General features: G+C 44.6%; 1 protein-coding gene and 3 non-coding genes across 5 annotated transcripts in view; 2 read left to right on the top strand and 2 right to left on the bottom strand.

The window, feature by feature from the left end:
* Nucleotides 1–22,817, bottom strand: part of LOC119654354 (ecdysone receptor) — an 834,675-nt gene that overhangs the window by 635,877 nt on the left and 175,981 nt on the right. The window lies entirely within an intron of this gene.
* Trnai-aau lies at nt 8,150–8,223 on the top strand. Its single transcript has one exon. It is a non-coding gene; the product is annotated as a tRNA-Ile (tRNA).
* Nucleotides 8,469–8,542, bottom strand: Trnai-aau. Its single transcript has one exon. It is a non-coding gene; the product is annotated as a tRNA-Ile (tRNA).
* On the top strand, nt 9,315–9,387 carry Trnak-cuu. The gene has a single exon. It is a non-coding gene; the product is annotated as a tRNA-Lys (tRNA).

Genomic DNA, 22,817 nt, shown 5'->3' with positions numbered 1-22,817 from the left:
TGATGTCTAATGATGTTTACGGCTTGTCGATACATGGATGTGCTTTCATTTCAACTGGCGACCGGGTGCATTGCGGGCTCTTCAGACGTAACTGGCAGGTCGACCTGGACGTCGATGGCAGGGTTAAGGGTTCGAATTGTAGTTCTAAGTTTTTAAAACCTTAAACGCTTTTTTCTCAAAACCACTTTTTCAAATTCCGTGTTCACTTCCATTTTAAAACTACTTGACCGATTCGTATCAAATTTGGTACACATTTTACACATAAAATATATCCCCAAAGGTGAGTTTTAATTTTATGAGAAGAATACCTTCTACACGGCAGGGGAACAAGCACTTAAAGACTGTCCCAGGCATTATATCAAAGCCGTACTGGAAGATTTCAAGAGCCAAATAGAAATAGAGTCGGTTTTCGGGCGTTATGTCAGATGACGCAGCTTACACAAAATCACCAATGATTGAGGACGGCGTATGACCCGTACTGCTGCCATCTGGTTCGGGACGGGACTCGACCTTGAGTTCTTGTCCAACACCGAGAGAATGGCTGTCGGCGTCTGGATTCGGTTTTAAGGGATAACGTTTTTAGCGTTTACCTCACGCCGAGGTAGCCGATGCAGGAGTTTCGATTGAGGCTCGATGCTCTGGAGGACACCGTTTTGGTCACAGATGAGCAAATTCTCGTAGCAGTCACTTCATTGCTAGGTCCCATGATCCCCCCGACTCTAGGGGGAAACAGATCTTGAAAATGCGGCGAGAACGTTAGTTCACAATACCGGATCCACGCCATGTAGTTTTTGCGTTGAAATCACTGACACCGTCGAAGGACGTTTGGTAGTACTGGAAAACTTCAAGTATTCTAGTGGGCGCGGAAATTGCCGACCTACAGATGGAGTTTATAAGCCATTTGGGACAACGTTCGCTCCCGGGAGAAGGCATTCTAAATATTGACAGAATCAGCTAAAAGTGAACTTCGCAGAACGATACACAAAATTGAAGCTTGCAGCTGACAGGGCCTCCTCCACGAGATGAATAAGTATCCGAGCGGAGTTAGTTACAAACTTGTTACTCATAAAATCGAGGTTCTACGAGGTTCTATGCCTTCTGCAGCTGCCTGACGGAGGGCATTTTTTGTTGTCACTGGGAGGTGATAAGGCTCTCGCTCAACAAAGGAGAAGGAGATCCTGCAGCTGACAGCTGAAATACCGACCGCTGTGTATGCTTGACATAAGCCACGAAAGTGCTCGAAAAGGTCATCAGGACTAGACTCACTGAAGAGATCCGCGATGCCGGGACTTATCCCCAAAGCAGTTCGGGTGAATGCTGTTATGGAGGTCGTGGATGCGATCCATCGTTCTGAGACACACTGCCGCCGAAAATCGACGGATAATGCTCCTTATAACGCATGATGTCAGACATACCTTAAATTCTGTAAAATTGACCGATGTACCATAATTCTGTAAGATTGACCGCATATTAGAAAATTCATTCCATATGTTGAGCTTTCTTTTGCGGATATCGAAGTCGATCAGAGAAGACCAAAAGACGATCTAAGTGTAATTTCGCGGTGTTTCTAGCAACTAAATTATTTGAAATAATTAAGACTTGGTTTTTTCTATTCGCTAGTGATATTTATTTATCTTGCATATACCGATACAAGTGGTTCCCGAAATATCGGAATTTGCAAGATTCAGAAAAGTCTTAATTATTCCAAAAGGCCGGCAGAAAGAACGGTAGTATGATGCACTGCATGGTGATTTATCGGTCAGGCGCAAAACCATGAAAAAAGCAAAACGGATCATGACAAGCCGATCTCTCTTTTGAACGGAACGAAGGCTGAAAAGAAAGAAGAAAATCTGAGAAACCGCTATCTGTTCTATGAGGACTGTTTTAGTGAGCCAGAGGAGTATGGAGATCATATCGTGGATGAGACAGGAATTCATTTTAGGGCTAGACCCCTGGAACGCTTCCTACGATAGTCTGCTAAGATTCGACATGTCAGAAGATCCGCGTCTGGTATTAGCGCGTTAGATAAGCAGAAGTATGATTGCTCAAGGTTTCAGCATTGCCTTTGGAAGAAACCGCAGACGCCATCCTAACCGGAAAAAGAATCCCGAGGGCGTTTCCTATATCGATTAGCGAATTGACTGCAGAGTCAAAAGCAACAGGTAAATACTTTGTTGTAATACTCGACTCGAAAACGAGCTTCTCCGAGTAAATCGAAGCAGTCGTGGACAAGATTGCAGCTCCATTCTCGGGCTTAAGTCGGCTAATGGCGAATATTGGGGCCTATATCTATCAGGAGACGTCTTCTCTACTGTGCAGAGGTATGTACTGATGTCTTTGGTAATGAGGTGTATCGTACTCCAGCCCAAATGCAGAGACGGAATCCTTACAGGGTGACGTTTGCTTATCGCTCTATCATAGAATCGACTATGCTGCTGATCACGGGAGTGATCCCTGTTGCCTGTTTGCTAAAACCGTAAACCATCTGCAGCCGCAAGGGGGAAAACTTAAAAGAGGTGGTTGCCCGTGAAGAACAGTAACGCAGCCGGAAATGGACTGCGCGGCTACTTTAATGTAGTACTGGCCTTCCGATATAGTAAATTCGTACAAAATAAACAACTTTGACTTACTAAAATTTTGTTGAAAATAGTCACCCCAAGTGGCGGATGGAAACATACCTATTGATGTGTAAATGTGTTCGTGAATTCTCTTGCATAAACGCGTATTTGCTCATATCTGGTGCGTGGATCAAAATGACCAAGGGGTGATATCCATAAAACAGAATCAGACTGAAAACGATATAAGGAGAAAACTTGGGGTGCAAGAGCTTGCAAGCCAAGTAGTGACCACTTTTGAGAATGAACAAACGAGCTCCAGGTCACTGATGTTCTTTGACCGCAGTACCATCATTGCCTGTGGCATCTAATCCTAAGAGGCATCTAATCTTAAGGTTTCTGAATGAATAGATTCAATGAAAGAGCAGCAAAAATAGTTGAGCTGTTCGAGTTTATCAGGAGCAATCACGAGTACTAAGCTAAAACAGCCATGGTGAGACTTATAACGGTGCTGCTTTTGAGGAAAAGTTGAAATCGAACAAATAAAAGGATGCGGGAAAAAGCTAATGGCCGCTTAGAAATCTAGCAGAGCATCTAAAACAGGCGACTATTCTCTCAAACAAAAATCAAAGCTGATTTCTACCTAAAAGAGCTAGGATCAAATGTCAATCGTGTTCCTATCCCGATTTAGGAAGAGTTTCGCAGTGCGGCACCAAAAATATTGGGCCTATATATAGTGGAAATATTTAGTTGAAATTACATCCAAAGCCACAATCTGCACTGTTTAGAAGGACAGAAACTTATAGTGGATGACGATACTTAAGGAGCTATAACATGAACTCCAATGGAAGTAGCACCGAAGATGCTGATCGCCGGCTAAGAGGATGAGTTGTCCGTTGCTTATGAAAACACAGCTAACTAAAGAGGCGCTTCGAGTTGGGACACCTTGGAAAGGCGTCCGCCAGTTTGTAATGACTAATATGGGATGGTGATAATCAAAGACCATGCTGATTGTAAAGGTCCGCTCGCAATTAGTGAAGCTACATCGACATGCACTTCCCCGATTCTTCGCTAGTCAGACTCGTGAAGATTGGAGGTTCTTCGAACATTTATCATTATGAAAACCTCTAGAAAGGGAAGATCCATCATGGATCACATTTTCAGTCGATGGTTTCACTACCTCAGATATTCATGAAGAGCGGACTTTTGGGTTCCCACTCTGCCTTAGCCATTTTTAGGAGGATGTCCCTTTAATATTTTAATATGAGTTTCGCAAGCTAGAGAGAAGGAAGAGAAAAGGGAGTCCTCAAATGGAAACACTTGAAGAAAACTGACAAAAATAATAATTTTCAAGAGGGGTCTTTTCCAAGGGGATTCGTGCTGATGATGCTAGAGGGCATGGTTTCGCGCTGACATACTTGATGTACTTAGATAAAATTACGCTGTATATTGGTACTGACGACCACCTTAGATGTCTTTTGCGAATAGTAGATACGTTTAGTCGTGATATTCGGATGAAATTTGGATTAAATAAATGTGGAATCCAAGCCATCCGCAAAGGTCATCACGAGCCGCATGCCAGACATAGCATTGGTGACCTCCACATCGAAGCTATGATCGAGACAGACTTTTACAAGTACTTAGAAATTCTGCTCTCCTATTCGAATTCATGCGACGCGTAAAGCTGGTGCCGAAATCCCACCTTTCGGGAAAGAATAAATTAAGTGTATGGGACATCATCGCTGTCCTTTCACTGCCATATGCATTCCAAATATTGCCGTGGACAATGACCGATCTGGAAAAAATGTTCAGCAGTAGATACGGACTACTATAACCAAATTCCGAATGCATTATCCGATCTCTGCCGTGGAGCAGATGAACCTGTCTGCCGACATCGGAGTCGGACTGTGGGCTAACTCCATCTTACTTGAAAGATCGACCTACAAACCTCTGAGTGCGATGAAGTCAGACCAAGAGGGGATCGATGCATGGAAGTCGAAGACAATGCACAATAAATGCATGAATTGCCGTTGGCAGCCATTTGTCGATTTGCATTTGTCGAACAGATGGCTGTGTGCTGGGGAGCTCTTTACTGTGATGGAAGGATTTATGTATGTCATTCAAAACGGCGTGGTCGCCACCTGACATTATAAAAAGCTCATAATGAAAGAACAGGTGGAGAACGATCAATGTAGAATGTGTTATTCGGCGTTGGACCATCTCATTTCTGGCTGCACAGTAATGGAACCGGCACAATATATCAACAGACATAATGCTGTATGTAAGGTGATCAATCAAATCCTTGCAAACAAGCATGGGCTGCTCATGGCAGTATGTCCGGTTTACCGATATAAGCCACAGACAGCACTTGATAGTTCTGCTTACAGCATGTATTGAAACCGTCAAGTTCTAACTGATCGCCATAAACCACACAACAAGCCTAACGTGCTATTAGTTGACAAGACGAGTCGCTCCGCGTATATTATTGATGTTGCTATCCTCCACAATAGCAACATTGAACGGAAATACGTGGAGAAGATGACGAACTATGAGCCACTGGTTCGGAAAATCAAAAAAAATTGGCGCCTTATGGGTGGTTGTAGTTCTCATAATATTGTCCACCACAGGTATTGTACCTAACTCTATCATGGCTGCCCTTGATGTCTTAGGATTCTCATACAGTTCGATTCAAACCATGTAGGAATAAACCATTCTGCAAATGTGTTCCATGTTGTAGGGAGTTCTCGATAGATTCGCCTATTAACTCACCACCATTTATCTCCTAAGTATTATAGATGGGGTTGTCCGAGCCTAAATGGTTGGTGCTAGTATTAAGTAAAATCCGGCATCTGCCGAAATTATGACAACTGGGAAAATAATAAGTAATAATTATTACTGGAGGGATTTAAGAGGTAGCGGGAGCTTTTCCAATGACAAAAATTTCGAAGTGATTCCCTTATGGTCTGTACCTTAAAACATTAATAAATTGGTCAATAGTAACTTTGAAGTTGCTAACAATCATAGTATAAGTTACTATGATTGATTGATTATTACAATTTTTGATTTATTGCTTAATGGGTGGGTTTTATTAATAAAAATTTGAGTTTTTAATAGTGAGATTATACTTATTGAAATGGTTTTTAATCTCGTTTTTTTTTATTTAGGACAAACTTTATTAAACTGGCTAACTTTTCTTATGAGTGGATTGTTTTAGCAGCTGATTGCAATATTATCATTTACTTTAAAGTACAAGGTGCGGCAGCATAACTTCCTTTTTTAAGTTAGTTGATGCCATAGCGGAGCGCTAGTGGTCTCGTTGATGAGGGGATACTGTAAGTTTTGTCCCGACACGGTTCAGTCACCATCATGCGTTGGAATAGTGAGGAGCGTGCCTTTGCCGTTGAGGTTTACTTTTCAAGCGGATGTTCGGTAATTGCAACACAGCGTGCATTTCGGAATCGCTTTAATTTAGCCCCGTTGGCTCCCGTCCCAGACCGCAAATCAATTGTTACATGGGTCACTACATTCAGACAAACTGCAAGTGCGACAAAAGGAAGAACTGGAGTACCTCGGCCCGTTAGATCACCTGAGAACATTGAAGCAGTGAGAGCGTCAATGTTGCGATCGCCACGGCGTTCTGCGCGCAAACACGCATCTGCCCTTGGACTATCCGATCGTCCTGTGAGAAGAATTCTTCGTGATGATCTTCATTTTCATCCCTATAAGATGGCGATAGTGCAGGAACTCTCAGAACGTGACTTCAATTCTCGGATGAACGCGTGTGAGCTTCTTCTTGATGTCGTTCCCGAGGGTGCTATTGTTTTTTTTAGCGATGAAGCCCATTTTCATTTGTGTGGGTCGGTTAACAAACAAAACATGCGCTACTGGGCTGACACCAACCCTCGAGAATTGCATCAAAAGCCTTTGCATTCACCCAAAGTCACAGTGTGGTGTGCGATTTCCTCAGCTGGAATTATTGGTCCCTGGTTTTTTTGAGGAAAATGAGGTTACAGTGACAGTGAATTCGGACCGGTATGTAAACATGCTACAGAATTTTTTTTTCCACGGCTAGAAAATTTGGATTTGGGGGACACTTGGTTCCAACAAGACGGTGCAACACTTCAAGAGCATCGATGGCTGTTTTGAGGGAACACTTTCCAGAGCTCATTATCTCAATTAGAGGCGATTTGGAATGGCCGGCACGCTCTCCCGATCTGTCCCCTTGTAATTTTTTTCTATGGGGTTTTTTGAAATCCCGTGTTTATGTGAACCGTCCAAGAATCCTACAAGATTTGAAGACCAACATCCAAGAAGAAATTGCCAACATAACACCTGCTATCCTAACAAGAGTCATGACAAACGCCAGAAATCGGTTTACGCAATGTATGGAGAATGGGGGACGTCACCTAACAGATTTGATCTTCAAAACAATGTAAATAAAAACTTTAGACGTGTACCTACATTATAAAAAATAAATAAATATTTTTCGATGCATACAATAGTTTTTATTGAGTTTTGAAAAAAGGAAGTTATGCTGCCGCACCCTGTATGATGTAAATTTCATCATAATCATCATTTTGTGAAATATACTTTAATTCGGTTGGTGATTCCCTCCTTGAATGGTGACAACATACGTCGAATTAAAATAACGTTCACTTCTCATCCAGTAGTACACCAACCTGCAAACTGACTATCAACTCCACCGTCCAGTGGTTCATAACTATTAAGAGTATTCTCAATTTATAGATAGACCTCTAATACAATGTTTGGCAAACTATTCATTTTAATTAATTACTTTGTCAACAATAGAAGGACTTCCACAAAACAATAAAACATGAAAACTGGAAAATGAAACGCACATCTTCACTCCCATCTAAGTACTAACAGTTTTCAACAAAGCTTAACCTTGGGAATTATTTCCGATTTGTTGATTGGCTGGTTATTTCCGAATAAATTGGAGTAAATGGATTTATACATGGGGACTGTAGTTTTAATAAAATTACTAGAGGGCTCCCTTTGAAAGTTCACATGTTTATATATGACGGATCAGAAAGGTTGTTACAAGCGCCCCAGCAAAATATTTCGATAATAATTTATCGATTTATAACAAAGCCCTTACCAGCTTGCACAAAAAATATGTAGCGTTTGTCTTGAGAAGTATTTATTTTGCGACTGGGTATTTCGGGAACCAGTTTTGTTTTTTATTAATGATTGTTGGAGTAATCAGAAAAAAAAAATTTTGATGTTGAACGGCTGAATTTCGAGTTCAAACTATTAAGTTGATTGGTTACACTGAATGAAAATACGGCATCGATCAGACATTTAAAATTTTTGATATTATTACAAAAACTGTCTTTTGTCTGTCAATATTTCCTTCTATATTATTTCTACTTTCTGTTACAATGCACTAACCTTTATTTGAATAAATTCAGATCTTTTAGGCATTTGTCGTCCTTTTAAATTCAATCAAGCATTTTCTGCGAAAGAGGTAAAGGCCAAGACGCGATTAGCAAAATCGAATTTCTAAAAATGCATATGTACCTTTATCGGATTGCAGACGTTACAAGATTAAACGCCAAAAGCGTACAACAGAGGGCCCATTAGCTCAGTTGGTTAGAGCGTCGTGCTAATAACGCGAAGGTCGTGAGTTCGATCCTCCCATGGGCCATCATCTTTTTGCCTAATGGTGCAACTTTGGCAGTTCACGGATGTATCAGAGAATATTCGTACTAACTTTAGGTAGTATAACTAGTTGGAAACTGCCTAAAAATATTAAATTGGTGATATAGTGTTATCTAATTTAATTATGTATTTAATAACAATATTTATCAGCTAGGTAGGCTAGTTATCTGCCGTATTCGCAACATTTTTTTTCTTCATTACCTAACGTGAACAATATGCTAAAAAGTTCAATGGCCCATGGGAGGATCGAACTCACGACCTTCGCGTTATTAGCACGACGCTCTAACCAACTGAGCTAATGGGCCGACAACTACCGGTTGACGCCTTCTCTTTCAGTCATACAGTGGCTCAACAAAACATTGACCTCGACGAAAGAAATAAAATGTCCACTAAATTGAACAAAAACAAACTTTCACTTGCCATTTGTTTGTTAATTTGTTCCCCAAATGAATGATTAACCACATAAGAAAACCACGGACAATAATGTCGCTGTCTTGCATTTACATAAAGCGAGAATAACGCAACATAATTTCTGTACCATGAAAGGTGTAGATGAATGCTCGCCTTTGTAGGTCACGTTATCGTTGCGTTACGTTGAACGGATTGCTGTGAGGCAGTCATCATGCCCTAGTAGGCAATGGGATGCAGTTGCTGGATCGACACAGCATAACGTGTAGCCAAGGCAACAACCAACCTACTTTTCACGTACTTTTCTGTGTTGCGCCATCGCCCGTATGGTCGTGACAGGAATGCAACTCTTCACTTGGTTGCAGTTCTCCCCATTACCTCGATATCCGAAAGATATGCACATACTCTTCAAGAGCTGCATATGTTCGGAACCAGTTTTGCGCTGGGACTAGGCGAACCAAGCCCAGGCATTTGTTGTTAGTTGAAGACGAATATGAGCAAATAGCACTGCAGATAAAGCTCTCAACGTGTTTGCGTTTTTGATTAGGTTAGTTCACTTTCGATTTTTGTTAGCAATCTATAATTAGATGCTGGCTAAATTTGTACGACACATGGTGTAGAGTGATTCTAAAAATGAGAAATTAGAACAAGAAAATGCGGATACCAAGTGCCCGGCTAGCTCAGTCGGTAGAGCATGAGACTCTTAATCTCAGGGTCGTGGGTTCGAGCCCCACGTTGGGCGAATTAGCTTTTTGCCAAGAGAAGCAGCAAGAGCAAGCAATAGATATGTAAGTTAAATTTGTGTTACATGAATATAGTTATACATAATAAGTGAAGTTGCAAAATTATTTTAACTAAATATGAGGAAACTTTAGTTTTAGTTTGCAAAATCATTTATATTTTTAAGAAATAGGTAACAATGATATATAGATTGAGCAAAAAAAAATCTTTCAAACTAACACAAATAATCTAACGGTCACTGTGAGCTCTCAGAATTTTTTGATAACGGTTTACAGATAGAAAAGAGAAACGGTAAGAAACAAAAATCTAATTTTACAATAAGTGGTAATGGTAAAAAAAATCCGATAAAATTCTCTTGGCCTTAGTTGCAAATGAAGAAATATGAAAGGAATAATTAACGTTCAATCGCTTGAGAAGATACTTTTAACTTAAATCATCGTTCTTAAAACTACAATAATAATATCCATGGGAAGAAAAAGTAATAATAACACTTGTAATATTAACAAAGAGGCAAAGAATAATAACATATACAAACAATGTTACAATTGGAGGCAAAGGTAGCACCCGTTCAATATGTACTATATATATTTACTAAGTCCCACCAAGACCCAAATGACAAAACTGAGCACGGCCGCCGCGAACAGGCGGGAATTTCTCCATTTCATCCCGCTTAATATCAATTGCTCCCGCTCTGGAGTATCTCCAGACGAATTTCGGAGCCCCACAGTCAAGTTCGGGGGATATTTTATTCTTTTGTCCATGGTCGGCCTATGTATATGATACATAACCGAATCACCGGCAGAATCAAGAATTAGACTGCTCCTGTAAAGATACACGAACGCTTTGGGAGGAATGGAGCCTGTCGTGACAGCAGCTGCATACATCAACTCATTAGTTGCATAACGCTCATAGTTTCACGAAGCAGCCCTATTTAGCCCCGCGCAAGCACGCAGACATTTCCTTTCAAAGATCCTTGTTTTCTCCATTTGGCTAGCATCACATTAAACCAGATAGGACACCTATAAGTGAGCATGGGTCTAACCAAAGTAAGATAGCAAATAATCATAATCTTCCTGTGGAACATAAAAGAGTCTTCGAAGAGACATGAATGCCTTGCGAGCGCTTTCTAGGGTGACCTTAACGTGCTCGTTAAATTGGAGACGTTCTAACGCACTTCTTATGAGGAATATGCTGAGAATTATCCTCGTTCGCGACAAATCTCTCCAATTCCTTTTCAAGTTTCTACTGACATACGCCGAGGAATTTCGAAACAGAATCGTTCATACTTTTGCGCATTGATTTTCATCCGCCAACTGTTCGTGAAGAACTTAATATCATTGAACATCTTTTGAAGTTCAACTTGCACCTCAGTTGCCTTCTTGCGTGCTATTAGATCATCAGCAGAGGCAACAAACGACCTTTTAGGAGATTTATTAAACTCGAATAAGTTGAGTAATTTGCCGGCAAATACTGCGGAAAGTGTATGCGCAATCACTGCTCCTTTTTTTTTTGGGAGTAGGGTAGGTGAATGCGTTTACGCACAGAGTGTTGGACTCCCGCAACAGCACGCTGGCGGACTACCAACTAAACACCTCCCCGTCATCAGAGAACTAGCCTGGAACCGTTTGATACATTACTTCGGGCTAGCCCTCCCGCTCTCCCGGCTTTGGGAGCCTTCAAGTCAGGGAATTCCTTTCACCAACGGGAGGGGAGGGGAGGAAGGGAGTTGTTAGTTCAGGGAACCCCTTACCGTCCGATCCCTCTGCCGGTCGAGTTCAATCTTCTTCGTAGTAAGAAGAGCCCGAACATAATGCGCAATACGATTCCAGCTGCCAGCGCTCTTCAGCATCTCTCTGACAATGTTGTCTGGAGAGAGCTCCCCTGTGTCTGCATAAAGCTGCTGGCGGAGGCCGTCCCACCTCTCGCAAGAGAAAAAGGTGTGTTCAGCGTTATCCGCCACTCTATTGCAGAACACACAGTCAGGAGATCGCGCCTTCCCAACCCTGTGCAGGTAAGACTGAAAACCTCCATGCCCACTTAGAAGTTGGGTAAGGAAGTAATCAATCTCACCGTGCTTTCTGTTCAACCACGGGTCTAATTTGTCGATGAGCCGCGCAGTCCACTTGCCCCTTGGCTCATTTTGCCAAGAAAGTTGCCACTCGTTAAGGGTGCGTTGACGTTCTTCACGGGCAACCACTTCTCTTAAGTTTTCGCCCTTACGGCGATAGATAGCTTTGCGCTCCTTGGCAAGGAGGGCAACGGGGATCACTCCCGCAATCACCATCACAGCCGGTTCGGAGACAGTGCGATAAGCAGACGCCACTCGCAAAGCTCCCCGCCTCTGCACTTGAGCGAGGCGTTTACGATGCACCTCCTTGTCAAGGGCATCAGCCCATACCTCCGCACCATAGAGAAGGACGGACTGCGTTGCTCCCATGAGGAGACGTCTCCTAGTTGATATAGGGCCGCCGACATTCGCCATTAGCCGACTCAAGGCCGCGACTCCTGCTGCAGCCCTGTCCGCGGCTGCTTTGATTTGCTCGAAGAAGCTCATCTTCGAGTCGAGCATTAAACCAAGGTATTTAACCGTTGGTTTTGACTCTATAGTCAACTCGCCGATCGATATGGGACGCAAGGTCGGGATTCTTCCTCTGGTCAGGATGACTACTTCGGTTTTTTCCAGCGCAAGGTTGAAACCGTGAGCAGTCATCCATCCGCTTACCCGTCGCATCAATATGCCAAGTCTGCTTTGCGCCTGTTCAACAGTGCGTCCGGCAACAAGTGCCGCAACGTCGTCTGCATAACCGACCAGGCGCGACTCTTCAGGCATATCGAGTCTCAGCAGACTATCGTAGGAAGCGTTCCAGAGGTCCGGCCCTAGGATGGATCCCTGCGCTACTCCCGACGTGATTTCCATCCTCCTCTGGCCCTCTAGCGTCTCATAGAACAGGGAGCGGTCTTTCAGATAATCCCTCAATATCCGCAAGAGATAGCTTGGCACGTGAAAGGAGTTCTCTAGTGTGCCCAGCATATCTGCCCATCTCACGGAATTGAAGGCATTTCTGACATCAAGCGTTATGAGGAGCACTATCCGTCGAGATCGGCGGCTGTGTGCCCCGGCTCGATTAAACGCATCTACGACCTCCATAACAGCATCCACTGTAGATTTCCCTGTTCTAAACCCGAACTGCCTTGCGGATAAGTCCCCGGCAGCACGGATCGCTTCAGCGAGTCTACCCCTGATGAGCTTCTCGAGCACTTTTCCGGCCGTGTCAAGCATACACAGCGGTCGGTATGCAGACGGGAGCTCCGGATCTCCTTTACCCTTACGGATCAACGCGAGTCTGGCCACTTTCCAGCGAGAAGGAAAAATACCCTCCTTCAAGCACGCGTTGAACGCTTCGAGCAGCAATTCTGGCCGTTCGCGGAACACCAGTTTGTAAACTTCCGCCGGGATGCCATCAGGACCTGGCGCCTTCCTGTTTTTCATAGTGAGAACCGCTTCTTCGAGTTCTCCCATTGTGAAAAGGGGGCAATCCACGACGCTTTCCGCGCTGTTTACATCAAGCCGTACAGGGTGTCTGGGGAACAATGCCCGCACAATGCGGTCCATCTGGTCGGTGCTCAGTATGCAGGGCTTCCGCAGAGCCCCGATTTTCCGAGTGACAAGCTTATACCCAAGTCCCCACGGGTCATCATTCACCTCATTAATAAGATTTTGCCAGCCGCGAGCTTTGCTTTTATTTATAGCGCTGCGGAGTCTCCTTTTTGCTGATCTATATTGTGCCTTTATGGCACATGCCTCCTCGTTGGCGTACAAACGTTGTGCCAAACGGCGGAGCTTGTGACACTCCTTCCGTAGGTCGGCAATTTCCGCCGTCCACCAGTACATAGAAGGCTTGTCGCGCCTGGGGCCTCTCCGGGGCATGGAAGCCTCACACGCCGTCGTTATCAGATTCATCACTGAATTTACGACGGTGTCAGCTGCGACACCACCACCCCCCGGAGTGCCCCCCAGCGCGGCCCTACCTGCTCCAAGAGCTTCGACGAACCTTCCGATGTTCACCTTCGCGACATTCCACACGCAGGGGGAACGTCGTGTTGGTGCTCGCCGGCAAGTAGCGTCAAACACTTCGAACGCAATGTACTGATGATCACTTGCTGAGAAGTCTTCTAGGACTCGCCACCCGTCCACCGATGATGCCAGAGATTCCGACGCAAAAGTTATGTCGGGAATGCTTCCTTCACAACCTGAGCGCCGAAACGTTGGCGTGGATCCGGTGTTTAAAATTACGAGCCCGGTTCTCGCCGCCATTTCCAGAATCCGTTTCCCTCTGGAGTCTGATTGAGGCATGCCCCATTCAAGAGCCCTGGCATTAAAATCACCGCCAACGAGGATTCGTCCCTCCGTGTTCGAAACGGCGTCCTCCAGAGCATCAAGCCGGCGTTGAAAGTCCGGAATCGACTCATTCGGCGTCAGGTAAACGCTAAAAAACGTTATCCCTAAACACCGGATCCAGGCAAATCCGTCCCCCCGGCCTTCGGCAAGAACACGAAGTCGAACGTCGTCCCGAACCCAGATGGCAGCGGTGCCCGATAAGTCGAGATACCATGAGGACGGGTCCTTGTTTCGGTATTGCTCGCTAATCAGCACTAGATCAGCATTTACTTCCGCAGCGAACTGCGCTAGCAACTGGTGAGCGGTTGCACTCCGGTGCATGTTAATTTGCAAAATGCGGATCATGGCGTTCGCACCCTAGCCCTCTCCAATTCCGCCCTGAAGATCGGACACCGTCCCGAGCCCGCAGTGTGTGCGACGCTTTCGCCAGATGCGCCACGATCCCTGCAGAGAACACAACTCTCGCTTTCCTTGCAAGTCTTCGCTTGATGACCCGCTTGGCCGCATCTCCGGCATGCTGTCCTCCTGTCCGGACCCTTGCAAGCTGCTGATGTGTGTCCATAGTCCAGACACCTGTAGCACTTGGTGGGGACTATCCGCATTCGTACCCTGCATACTACTCATCCGATTTTGATTCTCCCGCTGTTAAGGAGTTTCCTCGCATATTGCTCGGGGACATCCACCACGGCAAGTTTTTGGCCTCGAGCATTTACAGAGGTAATACCTACCCGGGCATTGGTTACCTCTGGACATTCACGCTTTAGCGCCTCCTCTACTTCGACCTTTTCTGTGAGGCAGTCAAGATCCCGTATTTCCAGAGAGCACATGGGTTCTAGGCTGGAAGCAAGGGCCTTCTCCCCCAATAGCCCCTTGACCGCTTCGCAGAACGTGCTCTTGTCGGTCGTCTTTGGGCCCAGTTCGACGAGAACTCCACCACTCCTCGTTTTCCGTATCGAAGACACCTCTGCTCCGTTCTCCTCGGGTTTCATCCTGTAGCGGATTTCACTAAGGACTTCCGCAAATGTCTTGCCTTCCGTCGGCTTAATGAGCAGAGCCGACGATCTAGTCCTTCTTCGTTTCCTCGTTTTTTCCGCTACTGGCTTTGGGTTGGCAGCCTCCTTGTTTTTGGACAGACGTGTCTCTGGCGCCGGAGTCCGTTGTTTCTTTTTATCCTTTTTCGCCTTCTTTTTTTGGGCCTTGGAGACTACTTCAATAAAGTCTCCTTCAGGCACGTCGTCCTCTTTCCACTTTTTCCCCTGTTCACTTTGCAGAGGGCTATCTGCGGTCCGTTTGACGCAAGCAGCATTCTCAGCGGGGAGTGCGACTGTTTCTGCTCTACAATCGTCTTCCGCTGCTCTCCACGTGCGTCTATAAAAGGAAATGCGGTCCAGTAGTTCCTCCAGTTCCATCAGCCCATTTTTGACGCCTTTGCTGACGTTTCTCTGAAGGAACGTTGCCGACCGCATACGTTTCACCACTGCTGCGCACTTTCGGATGAGCCTTTCCTCTTCGGCTCTAGCGAGGACGGTCGAGTGCATTTCCACTCGATTTGTGTCCAAATCCATCTGCTCAGGACTAGCGTTTCTCACTGAGCTTACTTCCAGGACAGGGGCACTGCAAGGTAATGGAGTTGCCATCCCCGCACGGTCAGTCGCACCACTTGATGAGGCTTCCTCTTTATTTGGGCGCCCCGGTGTCTCATCGGGTATATCAGCCCTCGTTGCCTCTTTCACTGGTCGCTGCGGTGAACGACGCATCTTTGTGCTCCGCCCAAACGCACCCAGCTCTTCCTCCTTGTCTGTTGTTTCGTCGTTTTTTTTTTATAATTTTCAGAATGTTCTCCATGAAAAAGGTACCAGCGCATCGTGTGCAAGGGAGCGGGCCGCAATAGTCAAGAACGGGTATACCCTCGGGGACACAGCCCCTACCCCAGTTCCCTGAGGCCTGACCTACGCTTAGCTGATCCCGGAATTCACGGACGGATCAGCGCTCGCTCGGGGCAACGCGGTCTACTAACACCGGTTCAATGCACACTTCCCGACCAGGGTCCCGAAGGGGCTGGCTCCTGATACACGTCGCAACTACCACCTTGGCAGAGCTACGCTCACATCACCCCGTCGACGTCGACAGAGAGTTGTCGACGGCTCCGGAGACTCCCAGTGTGTCCCGACGTGTACCGGTCATTCGCGGTTCGCTCTTCACCGAGAAGCTTTCTCGAGGCTACTACCTAGGACGCAGGTATGCTGCCAGCTAGGGGGCAGAACTACTTACTCGGGCACCTCGGGGACGTCACACCCCGTATCACTGCTCCTTGTTGTAATCCATTCAGAACATGCAATTCTCTACTAGTAGTGAGACTTCAGTCCGTAATGACAAAGCATTTACCATACTGGCTCCATACCATACTGGTGGCTCGTTCTTCAGGAGCCTGAAAATCAGCCCATTCAACCAGACGGTATCAAAGGCCATCTCCATGTCTATAAGGCAAGCACCTACGCCCTCACCATTGTTAATCCGCCCGCAAATACCAGACGTCGCCTTCGTTATTGTATGTATTGTCGAATGTCCAGATCGGAATTCGAATTGCGCATTCGACAATAATTTCTTCCTTTTGATATGCCCGTTCAAGGCATTGAATACCAAAACCTCAAACACATTGCTGATGCTAGGCAGCAAATTGGTTGGGCGGTAGCTCTTAGGCTTGGATGAATCCTTCCCCTTCTTTAAGATTCGGAACACTTGGGGTTTCTTCCATGACCTGGAAAGAAGGAATTGCTCAATAAATTATTGAACAAGACGCAATAATTACGAATGTCAATGACTGGTAAATGCCTGAGGGTCACGTTGGGAATGCCATCCATACCGGCTGATCTGTTACTGTTACTGTTGTTCCAAATAATTAACTACAAACATGGGACAAAGTAATCAAGCAGATTCTCACTCGGTATGAGATGAGCCTCGAACGCAGAGCTAAACTGGAGAACTGTAGTGTCGTTCAGGCTATATTTGAAATTGTGGACATCTCGTTCTACAATTTCCGAAAGTCCCGTTGGCTCTGAGTCCGTTCTGGGCCGATGCACCGAATCAAAGTCCTTCCTTTTAAGCTCGAGTTTCAAAGCATCATTCATCACGATGTAAACACCTTGCGCATCAGCAATTACACTATTGGTGAGTCAATAAGTTGTTGTATCTCGCCACCACTTTGGTAATCGGCACAGTTACTCGTGACTTCTTCCAGAATAACATATATATCTTTGCAAACATGGATAAGATCCCGAGCGATCTGAAGAAGAGATTTCAACTCAAACAATGAGCTTGTTTTGTGTCACCCTCTTTCATCATCATCATCAACGGCGCAACAACCGGTATTTGGTCTAGGCCTGTCTTAATAAGGAACTTCAAACATCCCGGTTTTGCGCCAAGGTCCACCAATTCGATATCACTAAAAGCTGTCTAGCGTCCTGACCTACGCCATCGCTCCATGTTAGGCAGGGTTTGCCTCGTCTTCTTTTTCTACCATAGATATTGCCCTTAAAGACTTTCCGGATTGGATCATCCGCATGGATGAGGATTAAGTGACCCGCCCACCGTAACCTATTGAACCGGATTTTATCCACAACCGGACGGTCATGCTATCGTCCATAGATTCCGTCGTTGTGTAGGCTACGGAATCGTCCATCCTCAGGCTCTGTTGGCTGCCAACAACCGTGCGCGGATTTCATCGTCGTAGCTGTTATCGGTTGTGATTTTCGACTCTAGACGGGAGAAATTATCAACGGTCTCAAAGTTGTAGTCTCCTATTTTTATTCTTCCCGTTTGACCAGTCCAGTTTGATGTTGTTGGTTGGTTGGTTTTTAGTGCTAACATGGCCGCCATATATTTTGTTTTGCCTTCATTGTTGTGCAGCCCAAGATCTCGCGCTAACTGCCGCCTGCTCGATCTGGATGAAGGCAGTTTGTACGTCTCGAGTCGTTCTTGCCATGATGTCGATATCGTCAGCATAGGCCAGTAGTTGGGTAGGCTTAAAGAGGGTCGTACCTCTTGCATTTACCTCAGCATCACGAATCACTTTCTAGAGGGCCAGGTTGAAACGTATGATAGGGCATCCCCTTGTCGTAGACCGTTGTTGATGTCGAATGGCCTCGCACATTGTTCAGGGTCAGCTTAGTCAGTCTTATTAATTTCGTCGGGATACCGAATTCTCTCATGGCCGTGGACAGTTTTACCCTGGCTATGCTATCACATGCGGCTTTAGAATAGAATAGATGGTGCAAGTCATGTTCATATTCCAAAACCTTTTCCATCGCGTGCCGAACAGATAAAATCTGATCTGTTGCTGATTTGCCTGGAGTGACCCCTCCTTAGTATGAGCCAATGATGTTCTGGGCGTATGTGGCTATAGTTGCTGCACTGCGTGATATCCCCCTTTTTATGTGTGAGACAGATAATGCCTCTTTGTCAGTCTTCAGGCATTGATTTACTGTCCCACACCTTGAGCACAAGTTGAAGATGTGGGACAGCGCCCTCAGTACCCTCTTTCACCAAGGGGGATGGATGAAATATTTGGGGTACAACTTAATTCGGTCTATTGTTTGCTTGAAAACCGTATTTATTTGAAAGATAACATGAGCTAATTAATTCAAATTATTGCCAATCGTTAGCCACTACTCACTCCTATATTTCTGCCAATTTATGTTTTCCGTCGCGGAAGAAGCTTTCATCCTTTGAAGGCAAAAATGACTCGATCTAATTTTTGGTATCCCCTTCTGAAGTGGAACATATTTCAGTGAAAGCGTTTTGCAAGGATTGAAACAAATGGCAGTCGGAATAGGCAAGGTCGAGTCTATAAGGGGGCGAGCTAGAACTTCCCATCCGCCATTATACAAACAGTTTTTACCCAAACAAGAACAAACAACTTGAGGCCAAGGGTTACCATGGTGAAAAATTATGGATTCGTATCTAGTCGCATATTATAGCCGTTTCCCGGCTATTGATTACTTTAAATGAATCAATTGTCGCCTGCAGAAGTCTCCTGTGATGGTTTAACCAGGCTGTACAAGCTCTTAGTAGTTCACGCCCCGTTGACCACATCAAACACAGAGCGTTATCATGACACCATAAATATTAGGCTTTGGCGTTGATGTTCCCGGGTGGGTGGAATTTAACTACGACGTTTGGCGTTTTGGGTAGGAACACTGAATCCACTTTTCGTTTCCGGTTATAATTCGATGCAGAAACGAGTTTTTTTGCAGCGCGCGGCAAATCTTATTAATTTTGAGAGGCAATTACCGGAATCTGTGTTTAATAACCGCGTCGCGTCTTCTCACAGAATTTCGAAACTTTCCCAAGGGTCCAAGGTTGTCGTTCGGTTTATATGCCGCAAGAGTTCAAGATTTTCGCGTTGAATGGTCTGGGCTTCCTTGAATATGTGCCAAACGTCAAAAAATATGAATGTCGAGTTCGTAAGCCCAACTGACAGAACGATCTTCAAAAGTTGGAGAAGCATTGATCGCCTGGAAAAAGCATGGATTCAACAAATCAGGCGTTCCATGGATCATGAAAGCTATCCATAATTTGATTCTCTCCATCTGGAACCAAGAAGGATTAAGGGGGAATGGTCAAAAAGTGTTACATGCCCTACCTAGGTGACAAGCTGACATGGGAAAATTATGGAGCGATCGTTCTACAAAATCTTCTCTAAAATCCTAGAGAAAAGACTTAGACTATACGCCGCTAAGACGATTGGTGAATACCAAGGAGGCTTTCGGACTGGAAGACCGGCAATTGTCCAGTTATTTGGGGTTAAACAGGTGCTAGAAAAATTATGGGATTCAACATCGACGTGCATCGAATATTTGTTGACCTCAACCAGGCATATGAAAGTATTGGACAAAATGTACTACTGTACAAAGTAATATTTGAATTAAGATTTGGAGGTAAGCCTTATCAAAATGACAATGTCCCACACAACAGCGCAGGTCAGAGTTAATCATAAATTGACACGGATTCAAGCAATACGGGTGCCGCCGTCTTGGCGTAGAAACGCGACAGCGTGGTTCCATCAGCAAGAGCATTAAGGAGCAGTTCATTAAGCGCTTGTCAGTAAGTGGGACGGTCAAGTTGAATCACTTACTGATAGAGCTAACGCTTCGTGATCGTGCGCTAAGCCAGTTGATATGCAAAATGAAGCAGCTGGGTGATGACAACGTCGGAATCGGGCTGCTCCAGTCCTTGCAGCTGCTGAGACTCACTCAGAGTTCATCATGACATGTGTGGATCTGAGGTTTCTGGGCCCGTTGGCACCCATCGCCAACAAAATCTATTAGGACCATGCGCATCCGTAGTTGGTGAAGTGTTGCGTGACATGATAAACCAGGTTGGCCAGCTGGACGGTGGCAACGTTAACAACCACTATTTCTAAATTGGCAGAAAAGACCGTGCATTACGTTCGGGAAGTAGAACTGAACCACGGTCTAGATCTACTTCTTGTAAAGGGCGATCGGGAAGTAGGTCGTCAGGACCCTCGACAAATAGGGGCGCACGCTGGTATGGACTGCATCCTCGCAAGGGATTATACTACGCTTTGAGTCGACAGGTGTATGTAGGTGCTCCTTCTTCAATGATCTCTGATAGGGTGCGCGATTAATCCTGAAGAGAGTTTTCAAGCTACCATCATATGAAACATGCTTCTGCTGTTCAGAATAACCTCAACACTTCCACCTGGATGGTGTTAGGGAGCAAACCAGAAGAAAGAGCCGATAGGCCACGAAATTTCTTCATTATCGGCGTTCTTAAGCCAGATATTAAGAAGGTTCAAGAACAAACGAGCTGCTGACTCTACTATGGGCTTAGAATCGTCACATTAGAAGTGTCGGTTCCTAAAACCATCGAAGGGGACATGCAGCCCACTGTATCTTCATCTGAATCGTAGATGAAGAGTCACATCTCTTAAATAAATATACACCATTGTAAAATGGCGACTGCACTTACTGGGGGGAAGTCGGGGGCTTAACCTTCCGATATGTCGACTTGTCGTATGCTACTGAAAGTGGTAGATTCCGGTTTTGCATGGTGGTTTGAAAAGACTTCCAAAGTATCTTGGTTGACGACCTATGGGATAGCGATACCACTATGTCAAAAACAACCAACAACATCAAACCTCACTGGTCAAACGGGAAGAATAAAGATAGGAGATTACAACTTTCCCCTATCTAGAGTCGAAAATCACAACCGATAGCAGTTACGACGATGAAATCCGCGCACGGTTGTTGGCAGCCAACAGAGTCTATTTCAGCTTGCCAAATCTGTTCCGCTCGAAACGTCTCACCATAAGGTCAAAGCTCTCACTGTACAAGACTATGATCTTGCCAGTCTTCATGGATTCCTCGGAGATTTGAGTTTTTAGCAAGAAAAATTGCGAACTCTTGGCCGCATTTGAGAGAAGAAACCTACGAAGAATTTTTGGCCCCCTACATAAGGATGGACGATTCCGGAGCCTACATAACGACGAAATCTATGAGTGTCAGGTTGTGGATAAAATCCGGCTCAATAGGTTACGGTGGGCGGGTCACTTAATCCGTATGGATGAGGATGATCCAGCCCGGAAAGTCTATAAGGGCAATGTCTATTGTAGCTAAAGAAGACGAGGTAGACGAGGTAGGTCAGGACGTCAGACAGATTTTAGGGATATTGAACCTCGGGGACCTCGGCGCAAAATGGGCATGTCTGGAGTTCCTTATTAAAGCAGGTCTAGATCGGATACCGGTTGTTGCGCCGTTGTTGATGATAGGCTAGTAGGAGGCGTTTCTAGTGTATATGTGCCTTTAGTATAATAGACCACTCATTCTATTGTGACACTGACACTTTGCAATGCGTTATTATGTAGTAAATCCATACAAAGGAGAGAAATTAGACAAACTATACCTTTGCCAATAATAATATGATAGAATACCCACTACAAATAATTTTCGATACAGCGTTCTATATTCTTAGATATGATATGCTGGGGCATGACTCTTTCATTTAATGGGATCCTTAACCTTTCCATTCTAAGCAAGATATTCGACATGGGGAGGTAATTTCCCAATCTTTAAGAAACAGTGTGTTTCGTAAGTGGCGTGCCATGACAAATGCCTAACACTGTATAAAGCTACAACTTATACAATTATGTACTTCAATTGGGTACGACACAGAGTCAATGTTTTGTATATATGTTGCATATGTATAATGTAATAACGTTGATATTTTGCGCAGTAAGGATATCTTGATGAATAGAAAGACAGAAACGATGATGTTCGCAACATTCTTCCTCCCGCTAATGCGGTCTACTATGTATGCATCTTTAGCCCGTTTTCGACTAGCTAACCATTAATCTGTATTAACTTTTTCATGAAATCAAACTTTGGGTTTACACGAGCATCCAACCTTGATCTTACGAGAATGAACTTAAATCTTTCGAGAAATACATTCTTCCAGCTTTTTTTACAACTCTCTCTCTCTCAACATTAGCAAAACTTCAAGGTGAACAAGGTTGTGATTGATTGCAAAACGCATTTACAAATACTAAGCAGCAAGCATGCATATAACATACGTACATATGGCCACATATCGTTTCCAGCGTACAAAGCTAGTAAGTTACATACACACATGACTACAAACTGATAGTTTGCGATTTAGCCAGTGAAAAGAACACCCATTCGATGCCTTGAGCTCTAAAGGCTTGATGGTATCTTTTACCTGTATCTTTTGTATGACGGGAAAAATTCAATAGCGGTTATGGTCTGTAAATTTTATTGTTATGGATCTATATTTTAAAAATTTATTATCCAACAGAATATGAAGTACATATTAAGAACCCATAATCGTTTTTGATTATCGGATTTAATTGTGTTGGCACTCTTCAGACTCATTGCGATGTACTTGACACTCATTAGAAGAATAAGCTTAAGAATTAATTCAGGTTAAAAGCGAAATGCATAAAGCAAGTATTTGATTGGAGTGTAGCATTCGCCAAACGCAATTTCATTCAGAAT

This window comes from Hermetia illucens, chromosome 4 (genome assembly GCF_905115235.1).
Source record: "Hermetia illucens chromosome 4, iHerIll2.2.curated.20191125, whole genome shotgun sequence".
NCBI classification, from domain to species: Eukaryota; Metazoa; Arthropoda; class Insecta; order Diptera; family Stratiomyidae; genus Hermetia; species Hermetia illucens.
The sequence above is the reverse complement of the archived record's forward strand: the minus strand, read 5'-3'. Positions and strand labels throughout refer to the sequence as shown.